The sequence below is a fragment of the Harpia harpyja genome, chromosome 2, assembly GCF_026419915.1.
Source record: "Harpia harpyja isolate bHarHar1 chromosome 2, bHarHar1 primary haplotype, whole genome shotgun sequence".
In the NCBI taxonomy this organism is placed as follows: Eukaryota; Metazoa; Chordata; class Aves; order Accipitriformes; family Accipitridae; genus Harpia; species Harpia harpyja.
Genome location: NC_068941.1, coordinates 55,302,481 through 55,321,945, shown reverse-complemented (window position 1 = coordinate 55,321,945; position 19,465 = coordinate 55,302,481). Strand labels below are relative to the sequence as shown.

At 36.6% G+C, this 19,465-nt stretch overlaps 1 long non-coding RNA gene across 1 annotated transcript in view; it reads right to left on the bottom strand.

Moving 5' to 3' along the window:
• LOC128152561 (uncharacterized) overlaps positions 1–19,162 on the bottom strand; it is a 38,886-nt gene extending 19,724 nt beyond the window's left edge. The window contains exon 1 of the long non-coding RNA XR_008238694.1: positions 19,068–19,162. This is a non-coding gene — a long non-coding RNA (uncharacterized LOC128152561). The remainder of the gene's footprint in view (positions 1–19,067) is intronic.
• Between the last annotated feature and the right edge of the window lie 303 nt (positions 19,163–19,465).

The following is a 19,465-nucleotide window of genomic DNA, read 5'->3' as shown; positions in this document are numbered from 1 at the left end:
TAAGGAATGTTTTTTAAGGTTTTGAAATTGTCAGGATAGTCCATGTCAACATTTTCTAAGTAATAGATATTGGTTTTGGTTTCTTCTACTTGGAACTTTAATCTAATTATAGAAACACCAGTAATTCAAAAGGTTTTTTTGAAATTATTGAAAGAAAACATTTTTTCTGACCTGAAAGAAAGACTTTTCTGTGTTTTTAGTTGACCAGACTGTGTAAAGTTTCAACTTTGCACAGCAGAGGAAAAGTTTCCCTGCATAACACTCTTCAAAAGTTTAGTTGTATCTATCTATTACTAAGCTATATTTTAAAAGCTATATTTTAACATGGTCTACCTTTTCATCCCTAGATATTCAGGTATCATTTTGCTACAGACACACTAAAAGCCTTAGGCATGAATTGTTGGCAAAGTCACAGACAATACAAACAAAGGTGATTATACTGTGGAGCTCCTCATGAGACAGCAATCCAAGCAGGTGGCTCAGCCCCAGGAACACAAAATGAGAGCATGACACCTGGTTTATCACTGTGCTATAATAAAATGCTGGTAGCCAAATGCAGAGTCCCAAACAGGGAGTTCAAATGCAGGAGCAGAGAGGGTTTCACATACTTTTGAAAAAGAGAAAGGAGCAAAAAGCAGGAGATGGAGTGAAAATACCATAAGCAATAGTTAAATACAATTAATATAGAAGTACACTGTAGAAGATGAGTCATAAATCTCATACAGTCACTGTGAAAAAACACTCAGCTGAAAATTAGCTGATATTAGGAAACAGTACGGTGCAGTGGAAGGGAGCTGAGGAGAGGCAGTCTTCTGGCTCTCTTCCCTTGAAAATGGTCATTCTGAGAGTAGAAGATCAATCAAAAAGAATGTAACGCAGACAAATGTTAACATCTCTTCTAAAGCTCAGCCTTCTAATTAGCTCTGCCTTATAATTAGCTTATGCAGACATGCACACACACATGCACACAGATGAAACTGCATCAAAACAAAATTATTATGATGAGGCAAGTTTAACTGTTAAACCTGGGAGATTTCAGCAGTGACTGTCTTTTAACATAGCCATAAGAGACCCTGAAGCTATACTTCTACCCTACACAAAATGAAATGCAGATCTGTTAAGAAACTGAAACTCTGGGCTCAAATCACTTTGGGAAGAGAGGATAGAAGTTAGATATATAAAAATTTAAAAAAAAATGAAAATAAAAAATGCAGAGGTGCATTAAACAAGATGTAAAGTTGCTCTTAAGGTGTCACTGAATCCCAGCGTGATCTTGACTGCTCAGAATGAGTGACACTAAGTGAAGCCTAAATATCAGTGTACTTATAACCCAAAGGACAAGCAGACACTGTAGTTTTGCCATAGCCGTTTTTTCATAAATGATGAAACTGTTTGAAAAAGATCAGATGAGGTATTTCCTTCAACCTGTGTCTAACATGGTATCCCTTTTTTGTTTGTTTTATAAATAAAGCATCTTAAGTGGAATACCCAATAAATGTCCTAAATTCTGTGAAATCTGAGATCAAAAGCTAGTGAAAATATACTCCAAGATTTTGATAGTCTTCTTCAGGTTTTGGCTTGTTCCCATTCTTGAGAAACAGAACCAAAAGTAAGGAAATTTTATTTTTTAGCTTTTTTATTGTTCAAACTAATTTTAATTTGATTCACGGGACAAATAAATGTTCCTTTAAGAAACTGAAGAAATCATCTTTTTGAAAAAGCTGTTGCAAACTGAAGAGGTGTTTTTAAGGAGGGATGGATGCATAAGAAACTCCCTCTCTCAAAGCAAACCAAACCAAACCAAAATGAAAAAAACACATACTTCCTTCATACAAGGAAGGCATAAAGCAAACTAAAAAAGAAGGGCTGCAATCCACATCATTGATAATTTTTAACAGTTCAGAGCAGTGATCATGGTTTCTGCTAGGCAGTCAGAAAATGATAAGGATGGGTTTTGTTTGGGACTTTTTGAACTTACCTCAGTACAAACAATGCATATTAACAAGGAATTCAAAGCTAATGTTGAGCTAAAGGATGATTTGACGGAGGATAGCAGTTGGAAGATTTCACGGTCACTCAGTAATACACAATCTCATCGCAATCTTGGCACTCCCATAAGGAACAGCATTAGCTTTTTAATCTGGATCAGGCTTGTGCTTTTGAAGTGAAGCTCCTTAATCCCCCCCACATACGGCACTTCGCTGGGTGTTGTGGAGCAGTCTAGGAGTGCAGGAACGGATAAAGCTGAACCAAAAGCTTCACCCCAGGAACGTGCACAAGTTCAAACAGCAAGTGGGTGTTCAGTCCTTGTGACCGGGAGAGAGCCAGCTCAAACCCCATCAAAACACAGGCAACTGGATGACTGGTTCTCAGCACCAGATATTTCGGTCTCCAGACTAACTCCTATTATGTCACTCCACTGGCTAATGTAGGCATGGTCCTAGAAATCCATCAGTAAAACTGTTAACCTGATTGGCAAAGAATATATATGTGTTATTGCATTGTTCTGTGTAAACTTCAGTGAAATACCTTTCTCTCTTGGACAGACATGCTGGAGTTGGTTTTCATTTTAAGGTTTTCACAATGTGTTCATAATGGCTTCGCAGCAAGAACAATAAAATAGCAAGAAATAATACCCTAATCTTACATTGTTGCATTTTACTGTTCACTTGATACAAATCGATAGCAGATTAACTGAACATTTAGGCAAGTCAAATACAAATTCATTGAATTTTCAGTATTTCTCTTATTTGATCATCTAAGTATTGGTCCTGGTTTTTGTCTTTACCAGCTGTAAAACAAGAAAGTTGCTTTGTCCACACTTTGTGTGTGTGTGTGTGTGTATGTGTATGAGTGAGAAAGAGCGAGATGAGTTTTCCAAGTGATTATCTTCAGTTCTTTAGGCAAAGACAAGGGAAACGCCAAACTTGGTCTCGGATTTGTTTTGTAGTATTTTCACTTCTACTATTCAGTCAAGATTATTCTCCCCAAATACAGCAGAATTCTACCAAATAAAAAGCAGTTAGGAAAACAAATATGAAATCACCGTGATGGATTCGAAAAGTTTCCACCTATTCACAATAAATCACAAGTAGACAAATGATGACAGTTTATTAGAGACTACTTTTTTCCAGACAGAAAGTTGTGTGTTCTCATAATTACATCTTTGGAATAGACTGTCAATTTTGACATATTTTTGTTAAGAAAATCAAAACAGTATAAAATCAGATGTTCCAAACATCATAAAATGGTATTGTTCTATTTCTACTGAAAAGCTGTTTCAAAATTTATTGCAGCTATTAATAATACAAGTAAAATATGCAAATCAGTGATAAAATTTTCATTTACATAAAAATGTAACATCTGGTTACTTAAAAGTTTTTTTTCCCCAAATAATTCATTCGTAGAAATTGTTTTATTTTTATGCCAGGTCAGAATGAAACTATATATAATGGTATTTTCTACAATGCAGAAATGCCAGTTTCCTTCAGGCACATATTTTAATTGCTATCCATTTAAGAATGCATTGTTTTGAAACACTTACATGAGAAATTTCTTCTGTGCCACATTATTATTTAAGGTTTATGTATCAGCATATTAGTTCTAGATGCAAACTGGCAGCTGACCATCATGACTTATAATAAATTCATTTGTTCTAAATTTTTCCTGTTTGTTTTGGTCATGGGCCAGAGAGTTAGCTAGTGTATAGTATCTTTTTGCACCGATTTTCATGGCACTGTATTCCTTTCTACCCACTGAGGACCTACTCTGCCCAGTTTAATGATTAATATTTCATGTTTTCATGAAATGGAAGTCATTACACCTTCTTATCTTATCTTATCCTTCTAGAAAAAGACACAGGCTGTGGACTAACAGTTTTCACTTCTGCAGTCACTGAAAAAATCACAATGCAATCAACAGATTCAACATCACATCTTTGCTGGCTCTTGATATAGCTATGTAAAATTCAGTGGTATCACAATGTCCCACATATTATTTTTAATCTACCAATCTTATGAAATGTTAGTTGTATTGATATTGTCACTGAAATCAACTTATTCAGTTTATCCAGCTTTTTCTTTCACCTCTGTCTTGGGTTCAGCTGGGATAGAGTTAAATTTCACAGGAACCTGGGAGGGGGCACAGCCAGGACAGCTGACCTGAACTAGCCAAGGAGCTATTCCATACCATGTGACATCAAGCTCAGTATATAAATGGGGAGTGGGCTGGGGGGGCCTCGGGGCTTTCGGTGGGGGAAGTAGTGGAGTGTCGGGTTCCAGGTGGGGAGCAGTTGCACTGTGCATCACTCATTTTGTATATTCTTTTGTTAGTACTGTTGTTGTTGTTGTTGTAACTTCTCTTCTTGTGTTGTCCCAGTAAATTGTCCTTATCTCAACCCACGAGGTTCCGTGTTTTTTTTTTTCTTTTCTCCTTTCTGATTCTCCTCCCCATCCCATCGGAGGGGGGCGGGAGGAGTGAGCAAGCAGCTGGTGGTCCTTTGTTACCGGCTGGGCTGAAATCACAACACCTTCTCTTTTATAGAGAGCCATGTATTCGTTTGGTCCTGATCTTGCTCCTTATTTTCCATGTCCTTCTCAAATGTGATTTTGTTTCGGCTGTTCTTTGCTGACTTTTACTGATTTTTTTTTATGCCTAACCTAGCCTTTATTTGTGTAAACACATCCAGAATGGCTTCAAAATTGCATCATGAATAATTTTAAGTAGCCTTTTCTCTTCTCAGTTCCCTATTATAAGTTTAAGCACTGGTTCCACTTTGTATCATGTAGCTGTCCCTCACTGTGAAGGCTCCATTTACTCCTAAAGTTTCTCTCTAATACAAAAAGTTTAAATCCCTACTCCCTTACAAGGATTTGCTTTCCTTTTGATATTAGGAACATGAAGAAAACACCATGGCAGTTCAACTTTCTCACCTCCTATCAAAAGGTTTATTATGTTGCTTCCCTGACCTGGTCTTTCTTCTGTTATTAGTAACTGTGGGTATATAATCACTACTATCTTCTCAAGTACTCTGCAGGGATTATCGAGGTGCTGTAAGAGCTCTATCTTTTGCTCCTAACAGACACATCACTATGTGTACAAGCCTCTATGCAGTCCTCACTGATACCTTAAACTCAGTTATTCATATACCTGGTAGTCACCCCTCTGGGCTGCCCTTTTCTATCATCACAGTCCTTAAGATCTTGACATCTCTATCAGATATTATTGCTTGTGATAGTTGTTGTATATTATATATCAAGAATCCAGCACTCTATATGTATTGCAGGATGTGTACAGGGGGGTCGTAAAAGGTAGCTGTAAATTTGTTGAGCACTATTATATTTAAGAAGTGCAGTTGGAGCTCTTGATATGCATTTCAATACTTTGCTAGAGTTGACTTTGTTTTTACTTTTTAATTTTTTTGTTTGTTTGTTTTTAGTCTACCTCCAGTATGAACTAATTTCCTTACTCAAATGTCAGTGGTGGTAATTTTTTAGAATTCCGATTATTTTGGTCTTCTTCTCCAATCACGCTGATTGTTTCTGGAAAATCTATTCCCAGTGTAATATAAAATACTAAAACCATGCCTGAAGATTTTACATAAGAGGTGAATCTGCTTTTTCATTGTATTTGCAGGTAACGTGGTTTAACTGATTAATTATTACAATACCTGCCCCCTCATTTTCTAGATAATGTGCTGCCTCTAAATTTTAGGGGGTGATTTTATCTTTTTAGACTTTAAGGGATGTTTTCTTCCTTCTGAAGCAAATTCTACATGCAGAGATTAATGTCCTTGGGTGAATTATGAGACATTACTATTCCTTATTCCTAAAATTCATAATCTGTTCCCAAGATACCTAGACCATATGTATTACCTTGTCTTACTAATGTCAAACCAACTAGAGTTTACTATTTTTTCTGTCTTATGAGCCTCCTCAATTTACTAGGCATTTGTCTTAGTAATTCAGTGTCTTTATTTAGCTGTCTATTATGTAAGGCTTTATTCTTCTTTAGCGATTCAGAAATGAGGATATAGTCATGTGCAACTTAGAGGGGGAAAAGACCACAATGTATCTAGCTGTTTACTCTTAGTGTTTAGGGTCACAGAGGAAAAATATTCTTAATATAAGTCAAATTAAATATCGGTAACAAGGGAAAGAAAAGTCTTTCTTCCTCGCTGCCATTTCACTGATGGAAACTTTATCTCTACTCATTAAGTTACAACAGGGAATTTAGACAGCCCAGTGGAATATAAAACAAAACTAGTGCTGTAGTATGACAACTGAATATATCATCAAAACACCACCGTTTCATGACTGAACAAATTACTGAACTACTCTTTAAATGCAACATTTTATTTAGAACTGGTTTTTACCTGAGTTTTCTACATTAAATACACCTTACATCATTTGTTTGATGATAACTATATCCTTACAGAGTTGTCATTATTTTTGAGAATACTGCCTTCTATAAATGTTTTCAGTACGAAATAGCACTAATTTTCCACAAACTTGTGAAGAAAACCCTTGCTTCAGTAACTAAGTTCCCAGTCCAAAATAACTGAAGAGCAATGACAATCAAGCGCCAAGGCATGACATCTGTTAACAACCTGGATTCTGCACCACTGAGCTTCAAAGAGAGATAAAGGAGAGAAGTCATTCTAATAACAATGTATGGTGACTATGATGGCAACAGATATAAACCACATTTCAGTGCTCTGTGCAAACTTAGTTTAATAGTCCTACTAAATCAGCTGTTTGATACGGTGAGAATAATGAAATTTCACCATGTAGTTTACAATTCTTCATATATCATATGATCTAAATGCTAGTGAGGATTTACAGTTCCCATTTCGCAAAAGAAAATCTGGGAAAACTGACCATTTTGTCCAGCCCACATTCAGAATGAAAAGGTGATAACATGGGAATGGGAGAAGACACCATGGATCTCATTGCGCTCCCACCTTCCAGTCATATTTCTTAAGGGAGTAACCTACATTGATGTCATAATTCATAGATTTAGTTTAAATAAATCCAAATGACCTGGGATACATACAAATCTGGAGCAGTGAGGAGAAAGAGGAAGTTAGGCATGACATTGATTTTTCATCAGAGGAATCTGCTATATTGCTTGTTAAAATGGAGTTCTGCCTCAAAGCTTGCATAAATGCATTTGCTGAGCATATACCATTTAATAAAGTCAACTAAACTGGCCATGGCAATTTAAGAAATTCTACTTCTAGTAACACAGTCAGTCCTTCGCACAGAGTTTACTGCCCTGAGAATAGAGCAAAGAAACTGAATGTGTTCCTGTGCTCAGCTGCTTTGGAGATACTTCTCACGTGTCATCTCAAAGGGGCAAGGAAGGCAGGTTTGTAATTAAGATACAAGCTTTTGCACTGAAGGTGTTTTGAGATTGTATGGAGATGTGTGAGACACATGTTCCAGTCTGGTAATTCTTTTGAGCCTGACTGGTGTTTGGCAGTGGCAAAACTTGACATGGCAACTGCCTGACCTTTGGGTCAGCTTAAGATTCACAGAGTCTGTCTGTCAAAACCTTTAGGTTCAGCAATGCAACATTTAAGTGTCCTACACTTGACTGGAGCCAAAACATCAGGTCTTTATACAAGGTACTGAGGAATGAAGGGAGCTATATTCAGTTCAGCAGAGAGGAAGAGAAGAGACAGTTTTCACTCCATAGGCTGCTGGAGAGCCCAGTATGTGTGAAAGCCAGATTCCTCACTCTGCTTCAGGCAGATGTGGAGGATTATACCTTGAAACCCCCAAGACAATTAGCTAAGTAGCATGGTATCATCTGAGACCACTTGTGCGCATGACCCAAAAGAGAAACATAGATGCATTGGAAATTTTAAGGATGCTACCCTAACTGCCAGTGTTGTGCATCACGTTCTGAAAATTTACATTGTGAGAGCAGAAGCCTTTACAAGACTTGTCTTTAGCCTTTATCATTCAGTGGCATCACTGATCAAAACAATAAAGCACCACTTTTAGTTGATGGGCTATATTAATATTAGTGCTAAACTTATTATTATTCTCAGCTCAATCTCAATTGCACTTCCCTTGTCATTTCAAAGTCTGCAGTGTGTCAGGACCAAGATTTTCATCGACAATTTTATTTTACCAGTATTCACATGCCTAGGATGAAGTATGCTGTAGAAGCTCACCTGGAAAATTGCTCTAGATCAAATTATTTTAGAGTCTGATGTCCCCCTCTGTAACAAACTAAGATAATCCCTTGAAAAAAGCACTCTCCTGTAACTTAAGTGAAGAGAGGGACAGAATAATACTATAAAAATATGTCAGGAAGAGCGACGTGCAGTAAAACCTAAAATGCATTGGAAATCTGACTATATTCAACTTCTGTACCGGGAGGTATTAGGGGTAGGATTTCCAGAACAGTGTAAGCAAGTTAGCCTTTCAAATTAATTGAGAGCTGTAGCTCATTGTGGTTCTTTTGAAAGTCTCAACCATATAAATTAGGCATTATTAAAACCTGAGATACATTAATATACTGTATTTATTGCATTTTCTTCATACTGTCAAAAAGACTTTGTGGATAAAAATTATAAAAAGCTTTAAAAACTGGATAAAATTGAGTGCACTTTCTCAGTTTAAGAAATCAACTACTCAAAACGTCAAACCAAAGTACAAAACAGTTTGAAAGTGATCAGAAACAGTGACAGTTCTTGATCATCTGTCAAAGATTCAGTTGGGTTGTGCAAGGATCATGCACATGCTTTGGATGCAGAAATAATGGAGTGAGCTATGGATAACACAAGTGTAGAGCTAGTCAGACTTTCATAAGCCACGTGCTGCTCTACATAGACATATTTAAACTGTTTTTAATGTCAGCTGAATCTAGAAGTTGTCACTTTTCCAAAGTCTTCGCCCCTGATAACTCCAGGTTCCTGGAATTTCTCTCCAGTTCCTCTACACCTGGACTTTGGGTGCACTGTATTTGCATAAGTTCTAGAGTAGAATTAGGTCCTACATGGAAGATTCTTGTGAGTCCTTCTGATTCCAAGCTCCTTCTGTGAAAAGTCACCTGGAAATTTCTGACAGCACCCTTCTTGCATCTTGTAGTAACCTTATTATCTGACGTACCCATTATCTGATTCATCCCAATTTCCCATTATCTTCAATAAGTAGCAACCTGTATGCATGCGCGTTTTTTCTAGAAAAGTACTTAAATTTGAATTTCAATTAAAATACTTTTATATAAAAATTTAAAATTCAGAATATTTAGTTTAACATCCTTTTGCAGGATCACACTTCTTTTCCAACATCTGGAAGGTAATGCTAGGTATTTGATGGGGGCCATCATGTCTTTTTAGACCCCTTAACTGGGTTTAGAGCCTTAGCTGGGGAGCAAAAATAATGAAATAGCATACTATTTTCTGAACAGGGACGGGATAGAATGCAAACAGTCTAACATGCATTTTGTGGTTAAAGGGGCCAAGTGATAAGAAATTCTTGTGAGAGTGAATTAAGAGTTAACAATGAAGTTTCTTCTCATACTGTCACTGAAAATAAATCTGGTATCATCTGTAAATCAAATTCCTGTAGACAAACAGGATTTCAGAGAAAGTAGGATAAGCCCCTGGAATTTGAACAATCCAAATATGTATAACAGAAAGTTAATAAATAATGTAAGCTTCAATATCTCCACTGTTGATTGCAGCTATATGTCAGGCCCAGTGTTAAAGAGAGGAAAAAACTCTCAGAATACCCCATGACCTGGAGCTTCCAGCTGATGATTGTTCCTGACAGGCTGGAAGTCCAGGGTCAGCCTATATGCATTACAGTATGGTAAATCCTGAGTATGTTGATTTAAAAGAGCTATCTGATTTGGCACTCTCTTAGAGATAATTTAAGATAAAAGGCCAGCTCTGCTCTCAATTATATAACTGTAAATCAGATGAGTCTCACAGCCCTGAGGTAGTCTTACAACATGAGCCAACTAATGTCAAAATCCTTGGATTTATTTTTTGATTTATCTGAGGAGCTTTTTTAAGGACTAGAATAAATCAGTTTTTACAATAATGTAGCAGATATTCTGTGAAATGTAGTTAATTTCCATTTCCCTCATTAAGAAATTAGTGGTTAGAAGAATGCCTGTTGACATAACAAGGTTCCAGTTCAGTACAAAAACATGACATCAGTTTTATTTTCAGTTTGACTTTGATGGGAATGATCCCATGAACAAAGTATGTGTGTAAGAGTCTTCCTGGCCTTCAGTTTAGGCCAAAACTCATTAAAAGCACCTGGAGCTTTTTCGCTGAAGTAAAACAGATTTTGAACCAAGAACCACTTATGGCAACAAGCATTGTATCCACCAAGCGAAAGGTACAGTTAGCATGTACTAAAATCACTTAAAAGTCAAATCTTCAAGACGCTTGGCCACCTGCATTTTGAACTGGATATTAGGAAAAAGTTCTTCACTGAGAGGGTGGTCAAGCACTGGAACAAGTTTTCCAGAGAACTGGACATGGCCCCAAGGCTGTCAGTGGTCAAGAAGTGTTTGGATAATGCTCTTAGACATATGGTTTAACTTTTAGGTTGCCCTGTGTGGAATCAGGAGTTAGACTCAGTGTTCATCATGGGTCCCTTCCAACTCAGAACGTTATATGATTTTATGAATTGATTTCCAAAATAGTTAAAGTAATAGTAAGTTTTGCAAAGCTTAAGTCAGCTTCTTTGTAGATCATATATGGTTTGGGGTTTTTTTTATTATTATTTTTTTAAAGATTAAACTCTTATTTCTGGTATTATTTGTTGGTTGACAAATCAGATATCTAAAATCTTTGCCAGGTTAATGCTCAGCTCTTTTGAAGGTTGATATTCCATAGCAATGTATCTGGTGTTTCAGAGTACAGGAAGACAGGTAGAAAATTAGAGTAGTCTTATAGCACAGAGTCAGCATACTCTCATAGAAACTAATATTTCAGTTGCTAAGATTAATGCAGCCATTCTTTTATACTTTGTTTTGGATACTGATAAAGTGCCTTAGGCCTGGAACATCTGACAATGAAGGGAAAGAAGATACAGAATAACTGCTTAACCAGATGGAATACGATTTCATCATTTCTTCCTCACAGGAAAAGTCAGAGGCAACATAAAACCCTGTCACTGGACAAACTGAACACTGTATTTTAGTGTTCACAGCATAGTACTTACCGCTATAAACAACAGCACAGTGGCCACTTTTTTTATTTTGTTTATTTCCATTTCAGTATCAGAGAGAAACCAGACCAGTTTTTGAGATAAATTTACTGAACAGAGGAAAAAATTCAGACATACCAATCTTTGAAGTTCTCTGTCCTGGAACGTAGTTGCAGTGTTTATTTTGTGAATGAATTATTTTGTTATCTAAGGTCCAATAGCCTGTTATCTACTGGATCAAATATCATTGGTGTTTATTGTAGACTCCTTCCTCCCTGAAGAAGGACATGACTGTTCTCACAAATGTGCTATTGTGTGGCACCTGCTGAACTGCTGCAGAGACTAGAGGTACTGCCCTGTTTCCATCTGCTTTCCCACAGACACTGATTTTTGCAAAATGGATTGCGGACTCCAGAATACATAGCGTACAGGGAATTTTCAGATGTCTGTAAATGCAATCTATTCATTTTGTCAGAACCAGTAAACCAATTAAAATAGCCTTGAAATAAAAATCATACAAGAACAGATGGACACCATTGATATTGTTTTCCTACTTAGGAAGAAGTGTGGGAAAGCACTTAGCAAGCAATGAAAACTACTATGTTAAAAAGCATTTGAATAATGGTTATGAAATAGGTTTTCATATTTGCATGAGCTGAAATTCACACACTTGACAATTTACATTCAAAATACAAGCCATTTCCAGGATGTATGTGGCTCATGGAGAATAAACACAAACGCACAGTAATCTGCAACTGGTGTGATTTACAGTGGCAGTTTCTTGTAGAAAATATCATCTGTCCACTGGGACTTTGCCATTTTATTGCTCAGACTACTTTCATATCATATAACTTCTGCAAAAAGAAATAAGATTTTCTCCTGGGGACAAATATGCTAAGATGTTCACTTATTTAATTTTATTGTCAGTGTATACGTACATTTTGACAATAGGAAAATGTACGTCCTTTTTTTTTTTTTTAAGATGGTGTTAAACTAGGTAGCATGTGTCATCTGTTGACAACTTCTGCTTTTTCCTTCAGACTGATTATTTATACTTAAGCCATTTCTTACCTGAATGAACATTTTTCCTAGAAATCTTTGTGTCCTGTTTTTTGCATGCTAGCAATAGCATCCTAGAATTTTTCATGCTGCATATAAATAACAACAAAAATAATGGAAACTGCATTTATTATTTGAAAGAGTGGTGAATTTCAATATCCAGGCTGCATTTAATGGAGAATTATTGAACTTACAAGATTTGTGGAGTTCTTTTAATGTATGATTGAGTAAAAATGGCTTGATACTACAGGCACTTGTGATTCCCATTTCATAACCATAGAATACTGAAAGCTAGAAAATATTGATGTAATCCATCTGCTTGAATATACTGAAATAATTACAATGCATAGAGTTCTTATTTACTTTCCTTTTGGTTGTTACATATTTAACAGAACAATGTACCTAATAGTAGTTCTAAGTCATTTTTATCCTTGGACAGTTGCAACACTGGATTGTATTGCAAATATTTTTAATATCTATGAATCCTAAAACCCTGCCTTCCTTTCACTTCCATTCACTTCTATTCCATCCGTGGCTTTATAGTGTAATGTTGCAATGATAAGTCTGCAGATTAACCCTCATGTCTGTGAAGGACATTATTGACCTCAATGGTTCTACTTGCATAGGAACCTACCTACTGGGACATCATTACAGAACTAGTACCATAAACTGCCTGAATAGATGTCACTAACTAATTATGAACTAGTCATTAATGAGCTAATGACATTAATAGATGTGATTAACTAGTTCCATTAGCAGCCTGAATGATTCCATGAGTCACATTTTACTATGAATTTCTGGTGCAATAATGATAATCTATGGGCCCTATAAATTATAACTATTTTATAGGTATCCATTAAATAATTATAGCATTAATCAAAGCAGTGGTCATTATCAGAGTCATAAAAATGACCCAAGATCATCACTGGTAAGGAACTCTACTCCTCGCCCAGAAACATTGTACCTATACCTAACAAAATTCACTAGTGAATAGAAAGATATAAAACCAGTAGCGTTGTCAGAAATATTAATGAGGAGAATGCATGTCAATAACATAGAACTGCAGTGTTTCAGAGCCTGGACAAACATTAGCTAATAAAGGCATGGGGTGAAATTAATTTGCAAATCTGGACCAAAGTTTGTCCTCAGTTACAATAAACTCCAGAATAAAACTGGAAAACATTCTCACTATTTCTTTAAAGATTTAGTAAAATTAAACAGTACCTGATGACAAGAGTTACTAAAGGATTAGGGATGCTTGTGATTTCTGTTCTTTGCTTGTTACATTGGTGAACTGGCACCTTTTTAAAGCTTTATATATGGTGCATTGCTGAATGTAAGAAAGGCAAAAGACACTTGGTAATGAAATAGGAAGTGTTTAAAAGAGCAAATCCCTTGTAGGCAGAAACTGCAGTGCAGTTTGAATAACAAAAAGTGTAACCAGAAATCAAAACATTCCTTAATTGTTTATTTATGGTACAAATGTTAATTGCCTTATGCCTTACATGGACTGTACAATAGGACAGGTTAATTGGGCTGAGAAATGGCTAGCTCTGAAGGTGCAAGCTCAGAATAATTAAAACTCCTGCATCATGATAACAGAACTCTCCTGTCGTTTGGACTCCGAGGATATTGGTTTGCATTTTCTTTTCTTTCCAGGTTAAATAGTATGTGATTTTTACCATAAAAGAAGAAATCCAAGGACAGAGCTTTGGCTGACTACCGATACCATGTGAGACAGATTTTCATGTGGATTTGAATGCATTGTGGGAAATGAAAGGACTACATCAGTCTGAATGACTTACAGTGATCCTTTCAAAGCCTTATTTGCATCTGCCAGTACTAAACCAGACAGCAGGAGCCTTAGTACTGCCAGGAAATAAAGTGGCCTCTAATTGCTTGTATGTTGATTGCAAGCTTTTCAGAAACAAATCCATCACATAAAATATCTCCAAGGTTGCGGAGCAGTGCAATGGTCACATGCCTACTTTTAAGAAGTGCAGCCAAAGAAAAAGATGAGGGCTTACAGGGGTGGCTAGGAAGGAAAAAAATAAGTTTAAAAGTGGAATCTAATTCTCACTGATCCTTATTCACACCAAGCTGGCTTTACAGTGCACCAGCAGCATAAAAAAGGATGAAGTAGGTGTAAATTACAGTTATAACTAGAGTATGGCAATACAGTAGTGTCAAAGCAGCATAAAAGACCTTTATTGCAGGCAAGGATTTGATGGCTGTTGTTCTTGTATTTATACCTGAGCAACCCTGAAACTATCTGCAGCAAAACAGAGCTCAGGGAGGCTAACACCGGCCACTTACCAAGCAGCACTTTGCTAGTGCTATTTGTAATAACTCACCTCCTGCTTGCTCTAGCAAGTTTGTTCAAAGCCAATAGAAGCTGCATTGCATAAGCTCTAATCAATTTTTTTCCCTAAAGTAGGATTGTCCTCACTGTGCATAACGACCAGGTAAGTGACAAAAAGCATTCAAGTTGGGGAGGTATGAAGAAGAAACTTTTCCACAAGCCAGATCATTCTATTCAGGTTGGACATCAATCAAAAGATATCTTCATTCTGGAAAGGAATGAGAGAGAAGCCAGATTTGTATGTGGCTGAGAAAACTATGTTTTCTCTTGTCACATTAAGACTAAGACGAACACATTGTGTTCATATGGTTTTGTTCCTTCCTGCTACTGGAGGACACAGTTACATAGCATTTTCTGCTTCATTTTGTTAGTTAACTCACTGTTTTCCAGATTTCTTCTCAAAAAGTGAAACATCACCAGGAACCACTGTGTCCAGTTGCTTTTGTACATAGTAATATCCCATATACAAAACTATGAACTATGCATTTGCTGATTTGATGTCTTGACTGTATTCAGAATAATCACTTTCTCAGTTTTATTTTCACATGTGTTACTGGGCTTAGAAATTAAGATAATATTCATATATTTTCATTGGCAACAGTTGATCAAACCAGGTTTCTTGTAGGTGTACAGAGTTCTTTCTGGACAATGTTATTCTCAGTGTAAATCATCTGGTGATCCATCAAAGCTTACCATTATTTTAGGCAAATAGTTTCGGTAATAGAATCAGGAGAGAGTAACCCGCAGGCCTCCCCTCAGCTCCTAACTCATTAATAAGGGGGGACAAGTTAGACATCTTCTCCATCACTTTCTATAGGCCAGCATTTCTCTTCTGCACTCATGTACAGTCTCGCTGGATCACCTTCTTCGACTGTGTTTATGGTGTGTTCATTCACTAAGATGGTTTTGGACTTCCCATCCCTTCATCAGCCACATTAGAAATGAACTCTTTGTCATGAATTTTCTTAGTTCTGCAGAGAGGATCTCTCTTCCCATGAAAATCAAAACATGGGAGAGAGAATGCTGTTTGACTGCATGGTTCCAACATAGTACTGCAATCAGGCAAGTGTTTTACTTTGGGAAACACAAACGATCTCTAGAGTTGGATCCTAAAAATAGACACAGGTAATACTGGCAGACATAACTATGCAATATCAACAGCGAAGTTCAGGGACCTGTAGGTGGCTCCTCTTCTACTCAAGTTTCAAAATCATTTAGAAGTGAAAGTTTTTTTCCTGCACATACTTGTGGTCACGGGGAGGCTTCAGTAGAAAGGCAGGTATTTTATGTACATTTTCAGTGTAGCATCCAATTCCTTTCTGCTTATACTAGTCAATTAGACAAAGACTCCATTTACTATTCAGCATTGGAGCAGCTACACATTTTTGTCTCTGTGGTTAGGTGTGAGCTACTCATTTTCCACAGAAGCCCCAGACACTCTGTTAAAGAAGCACTATAGATGTTGACTTCAAATCATAGTGCATACAAAGGTATTCCAGAAAGACAGTTTTCTGTGCACATAGGTCTAACTCCAGGGGAAAATAGCCGCTTCCATATGAAAAGTTTAGCCAAAAGACTCATCTACTCTTGTGAAGAAGATACCATCCGGATAAAAAAATTACCCTGACAGGTTTTTTTACATTATTACTGGTTCTATGTTTTTAATCATTCTGCAGTCAGGTAGAAAACCTCTTTGATTCTTGGTTACATTTTTTTTCATGCACCTGGATGTCTGTGAGGTACAGATACTCTGCCACTTCTAACCCATATTTCCTAGCATAGAGACAGTAACCTAGAGCAGGGAATGTCTCTCTTACCCATTCATAGGTATAAGAAATGAGGACAAAGGGGTATTTTCAAGGGAAAATCCTCAAGAACAGAATTTAAATGAAGGACAAAGTATTTTGTCACTTTTCAAATAATGGTGAGGACTTCTCCTGTTTATTTCATACCAGTACCTATTTCTGAAATAAAATGTGAGGTGGGTTAGAAATAGTGGATTATATAAACACAAAGTTAGTTACTACACGTCTTCAAAATGCTGAAATTAGAAATGCTAAATCAGAAATGTAACAGATTGTTTCAAATAAATATAAATCCTGGCTTTTAAAGTAGTAACTAGACACCACTCTTTTCACATACTGTCACAGAAACAGGCTAATACTGCAGAGGTTAGAGAACTGAATGGCAAGAATTTGATGACAAGAAGGTACTACTCCTTAAGAAGATATGCTCCTTTACTAGGGAAATCCACACTGTGCTTTGGCTTTCTGAAGTAGTTGCTTAAAGGTACCTGTGTGAGATTTCACTGGATTTACTACTTATCTTGTTTTAATGCAGTCAGCTATGGAAATGAATTATACATTTGCACCAAGAAACTTATTATGTAATATTTTGTTCCAGCAAATCTAAGTGAATAATCTGCATGGAAAGACCCTGATTTCTGCTGTCACATCACTGTTCCATGGTCTTTCACATTGTGCAGAAGACAGAAAAAGAGCAGAAATAAATTCTGTGATTTCTCAGCACTGGTTACATTAATTAACACTTCACTGCGTGAACTACAGTGTACCCCTACACATGCTCCCGTGTCTCATTATTTCCATTATCTAGCATTCATTTAGGCTTCACAACATAGCATACAAAGATTACAATGTTAATTTTTAAATGAAACCCAAAGGCAAGTTTAATTCTAAACAGCATTAATTTTCATGGTGAAAGACTTCAGTGGCTTGTCTTATGCAAGGATGTTGATATTAAATTTGCTGTTTAATAAAGACTGATGAACAAACGGAGGGGAGTTTGTCAATGAGAGTTTGTCAGTTTTGTTTCCTTTCCTCACAAGTTAATGACATTTGCTTCATAGACCGTCCCTAATGATGCAAAGGAGATCGGGCATTGCACAAGTTGCTGCTGCTGTCTTAGTTCAGCGGTATTAGGCAATCATACAAGTGTGACACATTAGAAAGAGATGAGCAAGACTTACTGAACTAAAATACAAAGTTGGCAATTTGTTAAATAAAATGAAAGGATGTGTGTATGCAATTTTTTTTTTCTTTTGGGGGATGAGTCACACTTCAGGAAAAGTTCCATATTTCAGAGGCAGCACAAAAAAAGCCCCAATGGAACAACATGGAAGCAAAGGACTCCATATCAGCTGAACATGAAAGACCATAAAGTGTGCCAATGCCTCTCCTGTTCCAATCACAACAGCCCCTGAAAAATATGTATTTTATATTAAAATTGCAGAGTCAGGAAAAAAACCTTCTGCTTATTTGGTTTAGGCCTTTGACAAGATCAATGACACAAAGACTATACTGAGGTAAGTTTGCTTTACCTCAGCCAAAAAAAAAAAAAATCAACCACATTTAGGTCCAATATCCAAAAGCAAAAAGAATATGTTTTACTTATTTGCTCTTTACTCTGTATACCTCCAAATCAACCATCAGTGGAGAAAAAAAGGATAACTCTTCCCATGTGAACTTAATCCTAGACAGCTGAAACCTTGTAAGAATTTATTTCATTGACTATATCCAGTTTTGGCCATAACTCCATAAAGAACACTTGTAAGTCTGATGCTTTCAAATACAGACTAAAACCATGTCTCTAATGTCTCTTGGGACAGACTGAAAACTTATTTTGGAGCTTATTTGATCGATGTTCAATGAAGCTAATATTTTGCCTGTGTGCACAATATATACTTTGATTGCCATTATTTTCCTCTGGGTAGGTAAGATAAGAAGATACCTTAGCAAGCCTTTGAATTGAGACTGTATCACAAAATAAATGTTTCAGAAGTAATCGTATTAGTTCAACTATTCTTTCAGGAGGGCCTACTAAATACCACATCTATTGCTAGACTCATAAAAATAGATGGCAAGGTATTGCAAACGCTCCAAGTGGCATTACAAGATCATATTTCGGTCCTTAAAAAATCATTTTCCCACAGACACATGACTGTAGTTTCTCCAATGACAGTGGGAATTCTTCACTGATATCAGTGCCTGGAATGTGGCTCACTGCTAGCATAACATTTGCTTTCACATTGCTTCCAAAAATGGAGGGAATATTGCAGTTTTTCCTATCAGGCTTTACTGTATGCTGGCTGTTTATTTTTATTTAAATTAACTTGGTTACTCTAACCATATAAACTGCTCCTATAATGTCTATTTTTTATAATTTCTTTGAAGAGACATCACATAAGTTTCTCCCCAGTAAATTCGGAGGACCTGTAAATAAGCTGCAGTATGACAGTTTCCATCTGTAAGAGCCAGTTTATGACCAGGTCATAAAATCAGAATAAACTGAACCTCTCACCTGAAATGATGGAAATGTTGATGCTTGTTTTCCCACCCTTAATTATATTACACACAGTCAACTCAATCCAGCCATTACATGATACACTAACTGTTTTCAGACCCTTCCAGAATGAAGATGTTCAAGTAATTATGAATAGGCTAATTTACCTCTGTATAGACTGTTCTCATCCTACTGGAACCCCATACATTTTGTGAATGTGAGAGAGCTAGTGCACGTGAGCCTCAGATAGTGGCTATGTGCTAAAGAGAGCAACACTTTAAGCTCTTGGGTGGCAGAGATAATAACCAGACAGGTCTTATGCAAAGTACTACTATGGAGATAAAATGTCACAGGACTGTTGCACAACTTCTGAATAATAGGACATTAAGGTATGCAGATACCTTGCATAAAGAAAAAAAAAGAAAGATGGATAGATGAAAGGAAGTTTAAAAATAGGAAATCAGTCTTTCTTTCCTTTCTGTATGAAAGGAAAGCTCCCTGATGCTGAGGTTATTCATTACACCAGGACAGAAGCAATTTGTTCAACTATAGCTCAGGTAGTGTC